The sequence below is a fragment of the Nerophis ophidion genome, linkage group LG14, assembly GCF_033978795.1.
Source record: "Nerophis ophidion isolate RoL-2023_Sa linkage group LG14, RoL_Noph_v1.0, whole genome shotgun sequence".
In the NCBI taxonomy this organism is placed as follows: Eukaryota; Metazoa; Chordata; class Actinopteri; order Syngnathiformes; family Syngnathidae; genus Nerophis; species Nerophis ophidion.
In genome coordinates, this window is record NC_084624.1 from 12,094,985 (window position 1) to 12,113,732 (window position 18,748).

At 37.5% G+C, this 18,748-nt stretch overlaps 1 protein-coding gene across 3 annotated transcripts in view; it reads right to left on the reverse strand.

The window, feature by feature from the left end:
* gng12a (guanine nucleotide binding protein (G protein), gamma 12a) overlaps positions 1 to 18,748 on the reverse strand; it is a 144,186-nt gene that overhangs the window by 29,576 nt on the left and 95,862 nt on the right. For 2 of the 3 annotated variants that reach the window (XM_061919848.1, XM_061919847.1), the window contains exon 2: positions 13,982 to 14,061. The exons of the other annotated variant lie outside the window; for it this stretch is intronic. The gene's annotated coding sequence lies outside the window, so the exon portion shown is untranslated. The remainder of the gene's footprint in view (positions 1 to 13,981; positions 14,062 to 18,748) is intronic. 3 annotated transcript variants of the gene reach the window in all.

Consider the following 18,748-nt stretch of genomic DNA (forward strand, 5'->3'; position numbering starts at 1 on the left):
AATTCGTCTTTGCTTCTTCCCTTGTAGCTATATTTGAGCTCATTTAGTTTCTTTTAAGTCCTCATAATTCAATGTATATCTCATGACACACTATCTGTATGTAATATGACTTTTAATATTTTGTGGCTCCAGACAGATTTGTTTTTGTATTTTTGGTCCAATATGGCGCTTTCAACATGTTGGGTTGCCGACCCCTGGGCTAGATAATCCCATCCATCCATCCATTTACTACCGCTTATTCCCTTTGGGGTCGCTGGTGCCTATCTCAGCTACAATCGGGTGGAAGGCCGGGTACACCCTGGACAAAACGCCACCTCATCGCAGGGCCAACACAGATAGACAGACAACATTCACACTCACATTCACACACTTGAGACCATTTAGTGTTGCCAATCAACCTATCCCCAGGTGCATGTGGCTACATAATACCGGCCCAAAAATGGTTTAAAATGTAATATCGGAAATTAACCTCCTGATTTTCCCGGGAGACTCCCGAATTTCAGTGCCCCTCCTGAAAATCTCCCGGGGCAACCATTCTCCCGATTTCCACCCGGACAACATTATTGTCGGCGTGCCTTAAAGACTCTGTCTTTAGCGTCCTCTACAACCTGTCATCACGTCCGCTTTTCCTCCATACAAACAGCCTCCTTTACACACACACAAGTGAATGCAAGGCATACTTGGTCAAAAGCCATACAGGTCACACTGAGGGTGGCCGTATAAACAACTTGAACACCGGTACAAATATGCGCCACACTGTGAACCCACACCAAACAAGAATGACAAACACAATCGCACCGTAACACAACATAAACACAACGGAACAAATACCCAGAGCCCCTTGCAGCACTAACTCTTCCAGGACGCTACAATATACACCCCCCTATGTATATAAAAGTTCCGCTGCGTCGTTTTCAGTCTCATCACAATTAAAGACAAACAAAACCCTCTTAATAAAAGGACCATCAAGCCATGGGCTAACTACGTAGCTAAAATGCGTTTACAGTAAGTGATGTCATCAAAATGGCACGCATAATGAATGAATTAATGAATAGTTGAATGAAACAAACCGAAAAGGCTAAGTTAGCAAGTAGGGAGCACAGAAGTGTAGATAATAGATCAGAAATTGTCAAACGTGTTCCACTAATGGTACGTGGGCTCCATCTACTGGTACGGCAAATAATCACTTAATTAAAGTACAGTGTTTTATTTTCCTATATTCCAACACAGTGTTACTGTTCAAACTGTGTGTAATGTTACAGTGGCCATAAATATTAAATAGACATGCCTTGTTTTTAATGAATACTTAGGCCTACTGTGCTACTGTACTTCAACGTTGCTCATTCTGGTGGTACTTGGAGACATACTTGCCAACCTTGAGACCTCCGATTTCGTGAGGTGGGGGGCGTGGTTGGGAGCGTGGTTAGAAACAAGTATTTCATATATATATATATATATATGAAATACTTGACTTTCAGTGAATTCTAGCTATATATATATATATATATATATATATATATATATATATATATATATATATAAAATAAATACTTGAATTTCAGTGTTCACTTATTTATGCATATACACACACATAACACTAATCTACTCATTGTTGAGTTAAGGGTTGAATTGTCCATACTTGTTCTAATCTCTGTCACTATTTTTCTAACCGTATGCATGTACAGTAGATGGCAGTATTGTCCTGTTTAACAGTGTCACAACATTGCCGTTTACGGCAGACAAACTGCTTTACGGTACACGAAAACGTGAGTGCTGTTGTTGTGTGTTGTTACCACGCTGGGAGGACGTTAATGAAACTTCCTAACAATAAACCCACATAAGAAACCAAGAACTCGCCCATGATCATTCTACAGTTATAACGTCATTGGGCAGACACGCTGTTTATATTGTGGGAAAGCGGACGTGAAAACAGGCTGTCCTCACTCAGGTCCGCATGGAGCTGGAGGGGGCGTGGCCTCCAGTTCCGCCTGAATTTCGGGACACAATTTGTCCCGGGAGGTTTTCGGGAGATGCGCTGAATTTCGGGAGTCTCCCGTAAAATCTGGGAGGGTTGGCAAGTATGCTTGGAGAGTTGAGTGTTTTCTCTGAGGTGCAACTCGGTGAACAAAGTTGGAGAAGCACTAAGAACATGAAGAGCAAAAGTTTGCGTGCGTTTGCAGACTGCTGTTAAAAGCTTGGCCCCAGTTAAAAATGAACCCAAAACATTGTGAGTCTTTTATTAATGACAGGGTGGGTAATGTCGGGCGGAGCACGTCTGGATTTAAGTTTGAGGTAACCATGGATAACAAGATACAGATCAGTTCTGTGATGGGCGGGGCACTTTTGGCTCTGCAACAATGGAGCCCTGCAGGACTCTGGTGCAGAGCGGAGTGTACTGAGCCTCTCGCACAGAGTCAGCAGGGATAGGCTCCAGTCAGCAGTGAACAGGGTGAGCAGTAGAAAAATGCGTGAATGGAAAAACTAATTATAGTAAATAAGGACGGAGGGCACTCCATGTACAGTGATCTTTGTTCCATCATTTGTCAACATGACACGCCGTCCCACTACATACAGTATGTGATGATGTCACACTACATACAGTATGTGATGATGTCACTCTACATACAGTATGTGATGATGTCACACTACATACAGTATGTGATGATGTCACACTACATGCAGTATGTGATGATGTCACACTACATGCAGTATGTGATGATGTCACTCTACATACAGTATGTGATGATGTCACACTACATACAGTATGTGATGATGTCACACTACATACAGTATGTGATGTCACTCTACATACAGTAGGCGATGATGTCACTCTACATACAGTATGTGATGATGTCACTCTACATACAGTATGTGATGATGTCACACTACATACAGTATGTGATGATGTCACACTACATACAGTATGTGATGATGTCACACTACATACAGTATGTGATGATGTCACACTACATACAGTATGTGATGCCACTCTACATACAGTATGTGATGATGTCACACTACATACAGTATGTGATGATGTCACACTACATACAGTATGTGATGTCACTCTACATACAGTATGTGATGATGTCACACTACATACAGTATGTGATGTCACTCTACATACAGTATGGGATGATGTCACACTACATACAGTATGTGATGATGTCACTCTACATACAGTATGTGATGATGTCACACTACATACAGTATGTGATGATGTCACACTACATACAGTATGTGATGTCACTCTACATACAGTATGTGATGTCACTCTACATACAGTATGTTATGATGTCACACTACATACAGTATGTTATGATGTCACACTACATGCAGTATGTGATGATGTCACACTACATACAGTATGTGATGAAGTCACACTACATACAGTATGTGATGTCACTCTACATACAGTATGTGATGATGTCACACTACATACAGTATGTGATGATGTCACACTACATACAGTATGTGATGTCACACTACATACAGTATGTGATGATGTCACACTACATACAGTATGTGATGTCACTCTACATACAGTATGTGATGTCACTCTACATACAGTATGTTATGATGTCACACTACATGCAGTATGTGATGATGTCACACTACATACAGTATGTGATGAAGTCACACTACAGTATGTGATGATGTCACACTACAGTATGTGATGATGTCACACTACAGTAAGTGATGAAGTCACACTACAGTTTGTGATAATGTTACAATACAGTTTGTTATGATGTCACACTACAGTATGTGATGATGTCACATTACAGTATGTGATGATGTCCAGGGTTTCCCACACATTCATTTATTTGTGGCGGCTCGACACAAAAGAATTACGGCCGCCACAAATAAATAAAATAAAAAATAAAAATAAAAATAAAAATAAAAAAATATTTTTATTTGATTTTTTCCGGCTTTTGACTCGCTCAACCGCTGTGAATGTAGCTTGTAGTTACATATTATATAAATATGTAAACATTATATAAATATGTAAATAAATACGTACATAAAGTGTTGTAATTATATTCCAACTCCACATTTTTCTTGGTCATCGCCGCAGCCCCCCCCCAAATTATTGTCCAGTGCGGCTAATGTGTGGAAAAATGTTTTTTTTTAACTTTGTGGTTGCGGCTTATATTCCGGTGCACTTTATAGTGCTGGAAATACGGTAAATGTTCTTCGAACATGCTTTTTGTCTCTTGTACCATGCATGCATTGTTTAAGCGGTGGTAAGAAGTCACATGGGCCAACATGTCAGTGAATTTTTGCTACGGGTCCTCACACCGCGTACACTTTATGACCGTCCTACGCACATCTGATAGCACTCAACATCCGTGTGGGATGTAGCAGCAGACGGCCAATTTCCTCGACTGTATTTCAGGCGGTAAGTCTTACCCCCAAATACGTTTTAACATGAGCACATCACAGCGAGTGAAAGGTCTTTTGGCGGCTTAAGACAATACACACATCTACAAACCCTGTTTCCATATGAGTTGGGAAATTTTGTTAAATGTAAATATAAACGGAATACAATGATTTGCAAATCTACTTAGTGCCCAAGGCATGAGTAACTTACACATCTGTGAAGGCACCATTAATGCTGAAAGGTACATACAGGTTTTGGAACAACATATGCTGCCATCGAAGCGCTGTCTTTTTCATGGACGCCCCTGCTTATTTCAGCAAGACAATGCCAAGCCACATTCAGCACGTGTTACAACAGCGTGGCTTCGTAAAAAAAGTGTACGGGTACTTTCCTGGCCTGCCTGCAGTCCACACCTGTCTCCCGTCGAAGATGTGTGGCGCATTATGAAGCGTAAAATATGACACGGGAGACCCCGTACTGTTGAACGACTGAAGCTCTACATAAAACAAGAATGGGAAATAATTCCACTTTCAAAGCTTCAACAATTAGTTTCTGTCATGTTTGTTGATCATGTTTTTGTTTGGCCAAGTGCTGTTTGTTTTTTGGATACTCAGTTCCTGCTTTTTCACTCTTGTTTTGTCACCAAAGCAACCATTAGTTTCACCTGTGTCACATTTGGAGTCTGCAACTGTTTTCACTAATCATGTCTTTTATTTAAACCGAAAATTGCCAGGAAGTCAGCCTGGCGACTTTACCTCCGTTCATAGTTTTGCTCCTTGCCATACCATGTAAGTTTTGTTTATTCTTGTCACAGTGAGTGTTTATTTGTTTCATGTTCATAGTTTCTTGCGCAAGTGCTAGTTTTCGTTTCATTAGTCAAGTTTGTTCTCCGCCTTTGTGCGCGCCTTTAGTTTTGTACCTTTTTTTTTATAGCAATTAATAAATATGTCCCTATCTTCACGTCTTGCCCGCGCCAACTTTCCTTTGCCTTCCAGAAAAACAAACCCCACAGTCCACGTCATGACAGTTTCTTCAGTTCACAAACGTTTATTGAGTGTTGTTTAAAGAAAAGGTGTTCTAACACAGTGGTGAACATGCCCTTTCCCAACTACTTTGGCACGTGTTGCAGCCACAAAATTCTAAGTTAATTATTATTTGCAAAAAGAAAATAAAGTTTATGAGTTTGAACATCAAGTATGTTGTCTTTGTAGTGCATTTAATTGAATATTGGTTGAAAAGGATTTGCAAATCATTGTATTCCGTTTATATTTACATCTAACACAATTTCCCAACTCATATGGAAACGGGGTTTGTATGTTTGATTCAAATGTAAAATAATTTGTTTTCATGCACAATGATTTTCCTGCTAAATACACCTCAGATGCAACATGACAGGCAATGCACGTCTTACTCTATGGAACTAAGGAGTGAAGACGAAAGAGGATACTTGGAGTCTAGACACATGTCTGCAGCTCTGAACAAAAGGAGAGTTCAAAGAGTTGGACTACAGCCACAAACCAGGATGCTGGTTGCTGCTTCTAGTACACACACACAAACACGCACACGCAAACACACACACACACACACACACACACACACACACACACACATGCGCGCCCCTCCCAATGCAAGCAAGCATTTGCCAGTCTGCAGAACAAGCCAACAAGTAGCCTTCTCATGCTCCTTGTCGCCAGTCAGCACTTTTCCAGCTGAGTGAGAAACCGTCGCCGGTAACGCCTTCGACGTGACCCCGCGCCGCACATCGCTTCCCTGCAGCCCTCCCCCGCCCCCGTTTTATAAAAACAGCCACTTGTAGGAACTCGGGCACCCTGATTATCAAAAGGCAATAACGGTCTCAGTCACTGCGTTTACGAGCCAGAGGGCCTGTGGGACTTTTGCGGAGGTTCTGTGAGAGGAGAAGGGTGAGGCAGGAAGTAAATTGTGCGGACAAGCGCTTGTTCATGTTGTGGGAACCACGAGTGACATCATTACTTTCCCACCCGCAGCAAAGAAAGGAATTGCTGTGCATGGCTTACAGTTGCGTTTACCCTCATCGTGAGAGGGACAAGCAGTAGAAACTGGACGGAGTGTGAGAACTTTCACCATCAGACTTTTGCATGATCTTTGGGACAAGCCTCTCATACACACATACATACATACATACATACAAACATCATACATCTCACATACACCACAGATACATCATACATACATACACCATTAATACATCATATATCTCATTCATACATACATACCTATATCATGCATAAATCATACATACATCTCATACATACATACATACATACATACCTATACCATGCATACATCATACATACATATATATATCATACATACATACACCATACATCTCATACATGCATCATACATACATACATACATACATATCACACATACATTGTACATACCTATATCATACATGCATCATACATACATACATATCACATATACATATCTATATCATACACACATCTCATACATACATACATACCTATATTATAAATACTTCATACATACATATCATACATACATACATACATACATACATAACTATATCATAAATACATACATCATACATCTCACACACAACATGCATACATACACCATAGATACATCATACATCTCATACATACATACATACATACCTATATAATGCCTGCATCATACATACATCTCATACATATACCATACATGCATCATACTTACATACATACATACAATATATATACATCTCATACATACATACATACATACATACGTACATACCTAAATCACAAATACATCATACATATCTATATCATACATACATCTCATACATACATACCTATATTATAAATACTTCATACATACATACATACCTATATCATGCATACATACATAACTATATCATAAATACATACATCTCATACAAACATACAGCTCATAAATACATCTCAGACATACATACATGCATCTCATACATACATACATACATCAGACATCCCACACAACATACATACATACATACATATATCATAAATACATACATCTCATACATACATACCTATATCATACATACACACATACATACATCTCATACATACATACATACATACATACATACATATAATATAAATACTACATACATACATACCTATATCATGCAAACATAATACATACATACCCATATAATAAATACATACATCATACATCTATCATACATCTCATACATACATACCTGTATCATACATATATCATACATATGTACATACATATATTATAAATACTTCATACATACATCTCATACATACATACCTATATCATGCATACATCACACATACATACATACATACACACCTATATCATAAATGCATACATCATACATCTCATACAAACATCATACATCTCATACATACATACCTATATCATACATGCATCATACATACATACATACATACATACAATATATATACATCTCATACATACATACACACCTGTATAACAAATACATCATACATACATACCTATATCATACATGCATCATACATACATACATACATACATACAATATATATACATCTCATACATACATACACACCTGTATAACAAATACATCATACATACATACATACCTATATCATGCATACATCATACATACATTCATAACTATATAATAAATACATACATCATACGTCTATCATACATTTAATAAATACATACTTATATCACACATACTTACATAAAAACATACATATATTATAAATCCTTCATACATACATACCTATATCATGCAAACATAATACATACCCATATAATAAATACATACATCATACATCTATCATACATCTCATACATACATACCTGTATCATACATACATCATACATACATACATACATACATATATTATAAATACTTCATACATACATCTCATACATACATACCTATATCATGCATACATCACACATACATACATACATATATCATAAATGCATACATCATACATCTCATACAAACATCATACATCTCATACATACATACATATATCATACATGCATCATACATATATACATACAATATATATACATCTCATACATACCTGTATAACAAATACATCATACATACATCTCATACATACATACATACATATAATATAAATACTACATACATACATACCTATATCATGCATACATCATACATACATTCATATCTATATAATAAATACATACATCATACATCTATCATACATTTAATAAATACATACCTGTATCACACATACATACATAAAAACATACATATATTATAAATCCTTCATACATACATACCTATATCATGCATACATCATACATACATACCCATATGACAAATACATACATCATACATCTCATACAAACATCATACATCTCATACATACATACATACAGATATCTTACATGCATCATACATACATTCATACCTATATCATAAATACATACATAATACATACATACACACCGATATCATAAATGCATGCATACCTATATCATACATGCGTCATACATACATTCATACCTATATCATAAATACATACATCATACATACATACATACACACCTATATCATAAATGCATGCATACCTATATCATACATGCATCATACATACATACATACCAATATCATAAATACATGCATCATGCATCTCATACATACATACCTATATCATACATGCATCATACATACAATATATATACATCTCATACATACGTACATACAGTATATAACAAATACATCATACGTACATACATCATATATACATCTCATACATACATACCTATATTGTAAATACTTTATACATATGTCTCATACATGCATATCTATATCATGCAAACATCATACATACATACATACATACATCATACATCTCATACAAACTCTTTGTGGTCTGACGAGTCCACATTTCAAATTGTTTTTGGAAACTGTGGATGTCGCGTCCCCCGGAATAAAGAGGAAACAAACCATCCGTCTTGTTATAGGCACAAAGTTTAAAAGCCAGCATCTGTGATGGTATGGGGGTGCATTAGTGCCCAAGGCATGGGTAACTTACACATCTGTGAAGGCACCATTAATGCTGAAAGGTACATACAGGTTTGGAGCAACATATATTGTCATCCAAGCAACGTTATAATGGACGCCCCTGCTTATTTGAGCAAGCCACGTGTTACAACAGCGTGATTTCATAGTAAAAGAGTGCGTGAACAAGACTGGCCTGCCTGCAGTCTCCCATTGAAAATGTGTGGTCCAATATGAAGCCTAAAATACCACAATGGAGACTCTGGACTGTTGAACAACTAAAGTGCGGCCCGGGGTCCATTTGCGGCCCACAGGTCATTTCTTAACGGCCCCACAACACATTTTAAAAATACGATACAAAAACAAAAAGCAAACGTGGTATAAAAGAGCAAACAGGTGAAATGTAACGATAAATTGTTGCAATGTTTAGTCTAATAACACAAAGCTGCCATGCAGGCTGTTTCTTTACAAAATAATAATGAATCAAAATCAACATCATTATGAATTATTGACTTATTCAGGACTCCAATTACGTCACAATAAATATTCCACTTTGAGATATTCTTTGGGGAAAATGTTGCATATTTTGTAAAAAACAGAGCTGTTTTTTTTTTTAAAAGAAGGGCCTAAAACGAACAAACAAAAAACAATCAAACTTATAATTTAAAGGATGGATCTGAAGCTGATCTTGAGATTATTGTGCTACAAGTAAACAGTAAAAAAGAATTATAATCTATTTTTTAACACTTTAATGAATAGGAACCTTTTGGATCCCAAATAATTCTAGTAGGATTTTTTTTTGTATGTGTCATTGCTCCAAAAATGTCTGTTGTTATGAGTTATTGACCTTTTCAAGGCTCCAATTATTTTACAATATCAAATATTCCACTTTAAAATTTAATTGGGGGAAAATATCGCCTATTAAGGGATTTTTTTTCATAAAAAACCTGGGTTCTTTTTTGACAAAAAGAGCATACAACTTAAATGTTTAAAAAAAAAATTAACAGATAGACCTAATGTTGATCGAGAGATTCAAACTTTAAATAATAATAATAATATTAAATAATGATAATTTTTTAATATTTTTTTGACCAAAACCCTTTGGCTTTACCGGGTTTAAGCCTGAGTGGAGGCCCAGATGTAGACTTTTTTATACATTTATTGTATTGGTTTTTAAATTAAAAAAATATAAAAATGGCCCCCCCCGCTCGCTTTGATTTTTCCGTGTGAGGCCGTCAGTGGAAAAAGTTTGGACACCCTTGACTTTAGCTGAATATCAAGCAAGAATGGGAAACAATTCCACCTGAAAAGCTTCAAAAATGAGTCTCCTCAGTTCCCAAACGTTTACTGAGTGTTTTTAAAAGGAAAGGCCATGTAACACAGTGGTAAAAATGCCCCTGTGACAACTTTTTTACAATATGTTGCTGCCATTAAATTCTAAGTTAATGATTATTTGCAAAAAAAAAGTTAATTTCTCAATTGGAACATTAAGTATCTTGTCTTTGCAGTCTATTCAATTGAATATAAGTTGGAAATGATTTGCAAATCATTGTGTTCTGTTTTTATTTACCATTTACACAACGTGCCAACTTCACTGGTTTTGGGCTTTGTATTGAAAGACTAAAATAGATTTCAAAAATCCTTGTGTATTTCATCAATTTTCTTAAAAAGATGCATTGAGGCAATAAATGTGTGATACTTTCTCAAAAAATAGCTGCAAGCCTACTTGTTTCAACCAAATTTATGCAAACCTTTTTTCTTTTTCTTTTTTTAAAAGTAGTTTTTCACAAAGTGCCCCAGTAGGATATGCAACATAAACTTAGTAAAAACAAGCAAAAGACGCACAAAGCATGGATGAGTTTAAAAAAAAAAGAAAAAAAAAAAAAAAAAACTTTCTGACGGAGGAACTAGTAACTGTCCTAACTTGCTACTGGGGCTTGTAGTGGGGGCCCTAAGGGAGATTTTAGGGTATTTACGTTCACTTTTGTCTAAAAGCGCCAAATTTAGCACAGGTGTACTCAAATGATTTGGCTAAGCGGCTGATCCAATATGACCACCACCTGAACACACTTTGACCAGATGAGCTACAAATCCAAACTTGGTGTCCATTTCATTGTTTTTGACAATTAAAAATATGATGGAAAAATCATCTTTATGATTGGGTGTGTCTGGACGCCTAATTAGCATTGTTCCGAGATGGCGGCGATGAAAAAATTAGGTGTACCTTCACTTTTTATTTTAGGGTTTTTGAGCATCAGAAACATACTGGAATGATCAGATTGATCCGAATATTTCCAAAAACAATTTGAAATGTGGACTCGTCAGACCACAGAACACTGTTCCACTTTGCATCAGTCCATCTAAGATGATCTTGGACCCAGAGAAGCCGGCGGCGTTTCTGGATGTTGTTGATAAATGGCTTTCGCTTTGCATATTAGAGCTTTAAGTTGCACTTACAGATGTAGCGACCAACTATTTAGTGACAGTGGTTTTCCGAAGTGTTCCTGAACCCATGTGGTGATATCCTTTAGAGATTGATGTCGGTTTTTGATACAGGTCACGGTCATTCAATGTTGGTTTCCGGCCATGCCGCTTACGTGGAGTGATTTCTCCAGATTTTCTGAACCTTTTGATGATATTATGGACCGTAGATGTTGAAATCCCAAAATTTCTTGCAATTGCACTTTGAGAAACGTTGTTCTTAAACGTTTTGACTATTTGCTCACGGAGTTGTGGACAAAGGGGTGTACCTCGCCCCATCCTTTTTTGTAAAAGATTGAGCATTTTTTGGGAGACAACATATTTGATGTTCAAACTGATAAACATTTTTTTGTGTGCAAATAATCATTAACTTTAGAATTTGATGCCAGCAACACGTGACAAAGAAGTTGGGAAAGGTGGCAATAAATACTGATTAAGATGAGGAATGTTCATCAAACACTTATTTGAAACATCCCACAAGTGTGCAGGCTAATTGGGAACAGGTGGGTGCCATGATTGGGTATAAAAGCAGCTCCCCTGAAATGCTAAGTAATTCACAAACAAGGATGGGGTGAGGGTCACCAATTTGTAAGCAAATTGTCGAACAGTTTTAGAACAACATTTCTCACTGAGCTATTGCAAGGAATTTAGGGATTTTACCATCTACGGTCTGTAAAATCTTTAAAAGGTTCAGAGAATCTGGAGAAATCACTGCAAGTAAGCGATGAAATTACGGACCTTTGATCCCTCAGGCAGTACTGCATCAAAAACCGACATCAGTGTGTAGAGGATATCACCACATGGGCTCAGGAACACTTCATAAAACCACTGTCAGTAACTACAGTCGGTTGCTAAATCTGTAGGTGCAAGTTAAAACTCTACTATGCAAAAAGGAAGCCATTTATCAACAACACCCAGGAACGCCGCCGGCTTTGCTGGGCCCGAGCTCATCTAAGGTGGACTGATGCAAAGTGGAAAAGTGTTCTGTGGTCTGACGAGTCCACATTTCAAATTATATTTGGAAACTGTGGACGTGGTGTCCTCCGGAACAAAGAGGAAAAGAACCATCCGGATTGTTCTTGGTGCAAAGTTCAAAAGCCAGCATCTGTGAGGGTATGGGGGCGTATTAGTTACACATCTGTGAAGGCACCATTAATGTTGAATGGTCCATACTGGTTTTGGAGCAACATTTGTTGTCATCCAAGCAACGTTATCATGGACGCCCCTGCTTATTTCAGCAAGACAAGTGTTACTACAGCGTGGCTTTGTAAAAAAAAGAGGGCGGATACTTTCCTGGCCCGCCTGCTGTCCAGACCTTTCTCCCATCGAAAATGTGTGGCGCATTATGAAGCGTAAAATACGACAACAAGACCCTGGACCGTTGAACAACTTAAGCTGTACATAAAACAAGAATGGGAAAGAATTCCACTTTCAAAGCTTCAACAATTAGTTTCCTCGGTTCCCAAAACGTTTATTGAGTGTTGTTAAAAGAAAAGGTGATGTAACACAGTGGTGAACATGCCCTTTCCCAACTACTTTGGCACGTGTTGCAGCCATGAAATTCTAAGTTAATTATTATTTGCAAAAAAAATAAGGTTTATGAGTTTGAACATCAAATATCTTGTCTGAATATGAGTTGAAAAGGATTTGCAAATCATTGTGTTCTGTTTATATTTACATCGAACACAATTTCCCCGGAACAGGCTTTGTAAATAATTTAAGTATGCCCTGAGCCACACCAAATTTGGCGCTTTTAGACAAAAGTGAACGGAAATATCCCTAAGGGCCTCCACTATTGGTCCCAGAATAGAGCACGTTTGACCTTTAGCGGTTCTCGCGGAGAGTCCCTGTAGTCACAAGCGTTAATCAGCCGAGGGGTCAACTGGAGGAAGCCGAAAAGTAGAAGGTGGTTTGTGGCGGGAGGGGAGAAGGGCTGCGTTGATGAGAGCCAGAGATGCAGCACCGCCCCACGGTCTGGGTCGCCCAGATAAGTGCAGCTGACAGAAACCCCACCCAGGCCGCACATTCACATACAGACAAAGGCAATTCTGGGAAAAATGCAAAGCTCTGCTTACCGCTGATCAGCTGAGAGCTCTCTCTCTCCAGGCAGAAAGGAGGCGGGGTGGGCGGGGATTTCTTCGAAAAGGGGCGGCTTCTGCAAAGGTTAATGGGAAAGTCGGTTCAACGTGTGCCAGAGCAAATAACACAAGTCTGTTATTCCTGCATCGCCATGAAGAATTTCCAGTTGGACTTGAACTACGATACAGTGGGCTCTCAGAAGGAGGCGGAACAGTACGGGCTTGTACGTGCTGCACGGCTTGTGGCTCTGCAGAGTCCATGAAATAAATGAGAACATAGCAGTCACGTGCAAAGTCATTTCTGAATCCTACATCAGGGGTCTCGGACGTTATTTAGCAGCCCCCACCTTAATATGAAAGTTTAATGTTAGTGCGGCCTGCGAGTTTTACAAACCCCGTTTCCATATGAGTTGAGAAATTGCGTTAGATGTAAATATAAACGGAATACAATGATTTGCAAATCATTTTCAACCCATATTTAATTGAATGCACTACAAAAACAACATATTTAAAGTTCAAACTCATAAACTTTGTTTTTTTTTTGCAAATAGTAATTAACTTAGAATTTCATAGCTGCAACACGTGCCAAAGTAGTTGGGAAAGGGCATGTTCACCACTGTGTTACATCACCTTTTCTTTTACCAACACTCAATAAACGTTTGGGAACTGAGGAAACTAATTGTTGAAGCTTTGAAAGTGGAATTCTTTCCCATTTTTGTTTTATGTAGAGCTTCAGTCGTTCAACAGTCCGGGGTCTCCGCTGTCGTATTTTACACTTCATAATGCGCCACACATTTTCCATGGGAGACAGGTCTGGACTGCAGGCGGGCCAGGAAACTACCCGCACTCTTTTTTCTACGAAGCCACGCTGTTGTAACACGTGCTGAATGTGGCTTGGCATTGTCTTGCTGAAATAAGCAGGGGCGTCCATTAAAAAGACGGCAGCATATGTTGTTCCAAAACCTGTATGTACCTTTCAGCATTAATGGTGCCTTCACAGATGTGTAAGTTACCCATGTCTTGGGCACTAATGCAACCCCATACCATCACAGATGCTGGCTTTTGAACTTTGCGTCGATAACAGTCTGGATGGTTCGCTTCCCCTTTGGTCCGGATGACCCGATGTTTAATATTTCCAAAAACAATTTGAAACGTGGACTCGTCAGACCACAGAACACTTTTCCACTTTGCATCAGTCCATCTTAGATGATCTCGGGCCCAGAGAAGCCGGCGGCGTTTCTGGATGTTGTTGATAAATGGCTTTCGCTTTGCATATTAGAGCTTTAACTCGCACTTACAGATGTAGCGACCAACTGTATTTAGTGACAGTGGTTTGAAAGTGTTTCTGAGCCCAAGTGGTGATATATTTTAGAGATTGATGTCGGTTTTTGAAACAGTGCCGTCTAAAGGATCGAAGGTCATGGTCATTCAATGTTGGTTTCCGGCCATGCCGCTTACGTGGAGTGATTTCTCCAGATTCTCTGAACCTTTTGATGATATTATGGACCGTAGCTGTTGAAGTCCCTAAATTTCTAGCAATTGGACTTTGAGAAACGTTGTTCTTAAACTGTTTGACTATTTGCTCACGCAGTTGTGGACAAAGGGGTGTACCTCGCCCCATCCTTTCTTGTGAAAGACTGAGCATTTTTTGGGAAGCTGTTTTTATACCCAATCATGGCACCCACCTGTTCCCAATTAGCCTGCACACCTGTGGGATGTTCCAAATAAGTGTTTGATGAGCATTCCTCAACTTTATCAGTATTTATTGCCACCTTTCCCAACTTCTTTGTCACGTGTTGCTGGTATCAAATTCTTAAGTTAATGATTATTTTCACACCAAAAAATGTTTGTGAGTTTGAACATCAAATATGTTGTCTTTGTAGCATATTCAACTGAATATGGGTTGACAGGATTTGCAAATCATTGTATTCCGTTTATATTTACATCGAACACAATTCCCCAACTCATATGGAAACGGGGTTTGTAAAAAGTTTAAAACATTATACAGAGGTTTAAAAGCATTTGTAAAACACTGTTTGAAAATACCCGTGTAATGAGAACAACATCTCTGTTTCTGTGGATTAAAGGTTTACAACTGCTGATGATTTTGAAGATCAACTGAAATTAAACGTGCGAAACTTCAAGTTGGAAAAAAATACAAGTTGATCAATTGGAAATCATGAGTTGTCCGTGGGTCCTTAACACAGATCGTATGAGAAAAATAGTCAACAACAAAAATTAATAACGTCCGCAGGAACCTACCACATAGAGGACATACACTATTTGATTTCCTATTATGCAGCTCATTTTTATCTGACAGTCATTGAAATATCTTGTGTGACATCATGCACAAAAGTGCACTTTATTTGTTTTAAACTATTGCAGTGGCGTTCTATACAAAAAGTGCACTTTAATTGAGTGTTGTTTTGATATGTCATCTTAGTGACATCATGCACAAAAGTGCACTTTATTTGTTTTAAACTATTGCAGTGGCGTTCTATACAAAAAGTGCACTTCAATTGAGTGTTGTTTTGATATGTCATCTTAGTGACATCATGCACAAAAGTGCACTTTATTTGTTTCTAACTATTGTAGTAGCTTTCTGTACAAAAATTGCATTTTAATTGAGTGTTCTGATATGTCATCTTAGTGACAACATGCACAAAAGTGCACTTTATTTGTTATTAACTATTATAGTGGCGTTCTGTACAAAAAGTGCACTTCAATTGAGTATTGTTTTGATATGCCATCTTAGTGACATCATGCACAAGAGTGCACTTTATTGGTTTCCAACTACTGTAGTAGCTTTCTGTACAAAAAGTGCATTTTAATTGAGTGTTGTTTTGATATGTCATCTTAGTGACATCATGCACAAAAGTGCACTTTATTGGTTTCTAACTATTGTAGTGGCGCTCTGTACAAAAAGTGCACTTTAATTGAGTGTTGTTTTGATATTTCATATTAGTGACATCATGCACAAAAGTGTACTTTATTTGTTTCTAACTATTGTAGTGGTATTTTTTACAAAAAGTGCACATTAATTGAGTGTTGTTTTGATACGTCATCTTAGTGACATCATGCACAAAAGTGCACTTTATTTGTTTCTAACTATTGTAATGGCGTTCTGTACAAAAAGTGCACTTCAATTGAGTGTTGTTTTTATATGTAATTTTAGTGACATCATGCACAAAAGTGCACTCTATTTGTTTAACTATTGCAGTGGCGTTCTGTACAAAAAGTGCACTTTAATTGAGTGTTGTTTTTATATGTCATCTTAGTGACATCATGCACAAAAGTGCACTTTATTTGTTTCTAACTATTGTAGTGGCGTTCTGTACAAAAAGTGCACTTTAATTGAGTGTTGTTTTGATATGTCATCGTAGTGACATCATGCACAAAAGTGCACTTTATTTGTTTCTAACTATTGTAGTGGCGCTCTGTACAAAAAGTGCACTTTAATTGAGTGCTGTTTTGATATTTCATATTAGTGATATCATGCACAAAAGTGCACTTTATTTGTTTCTAACTATTGTAGTGGCATTTTTTACCAAAAGTGCACATTAATTGAGTGTTGTTTTGATATGTCATCTTAGTGAAATCATGCACAAAAGTGCACTTTATTTGTTTCTAACTATTGTAATGGCGTTCTGTACAAAAAGCGCACTTCAATTGAGTGTTGTTTTTATATGTAATTTTAGTGACATAATGCAGAAAAGTGCACTCTATTTGTTTAAAAATTGCAGTGGCGTTCTGTACAAAAAGTGCACTTTAATTGAGTGTTGTTTTGATATGTCATCTTAGAGACATCATGCACAAAAGTGCACTTTATTTGTTTCTAACTATTGTAATGGCGTTCTGTACAAAAAGTGCACTTCAATTGAGTGTTGTTTTTATATGTCATCTTAGTGACATCATGCACAAAAGTGCACTTTATTTGTTTCTAACTATTGTGGTGGCGTTCTGTACAAAAAGTGCACTTTAATCGAGTGTTGTTTTGATATATCATCTTAGTGACATTATGCACAAAAGTGCACTTTATTTGTTTCTAACTATTGTAGTGGTGTTCTGTACAAAAAGTGCACATTAATTGAGAGTTGTTGTGATATGTCATCTTAGTGACATCATGCACAAAAGTGCACTTTATTTGTTTCTAACTATTGTAGTGGCGTTCTGTACAAAAAGTGCACTTTAATGGAGTGTTGTATTGATATGTCATCTTAGTGACATCATGCACAAAAGTGCACTTTATTTGTTTGTAACTATTGTAGTGGTGTTCTGTACAAAAAGTGCACTTCAATTGAGTGTTGTTTTGATATGTCATCTTAGTGACATCATGCACAAAAGTGCACTTTATTGGTTTCTAACTAATGCAGTGGCGTTCTGTACAAAAAGTGCACTTTAATGGAGTGTTGTATTGATAAGTCATCTTAGTGACATCATGCACAAAAGTGCACTTTATTTGTTTAACTATTGCAGTGCGTTCTATACAAAAAGTGCACTTCAATTGAGTGTTGTTTTGATACGTCATTTTAGTGACATCATGCACAAAAGTGCACTTTATTTGTTTTAAACTACTGCAGTGGCGTTCTGTACAAAAAGTGCACATCAATTGAGTGCTGTTTGGATATGTCATCTTAGTGACATCATGCACAAACGTGCACTTCATTTGTTTTGAACTATTGTAGTGGTGTTCTGTACAAAAAGTGCACTTTAATTGTGTGTTGTTTTGATATGTCATCTTAGTGACATCATGCACAAAAGTGC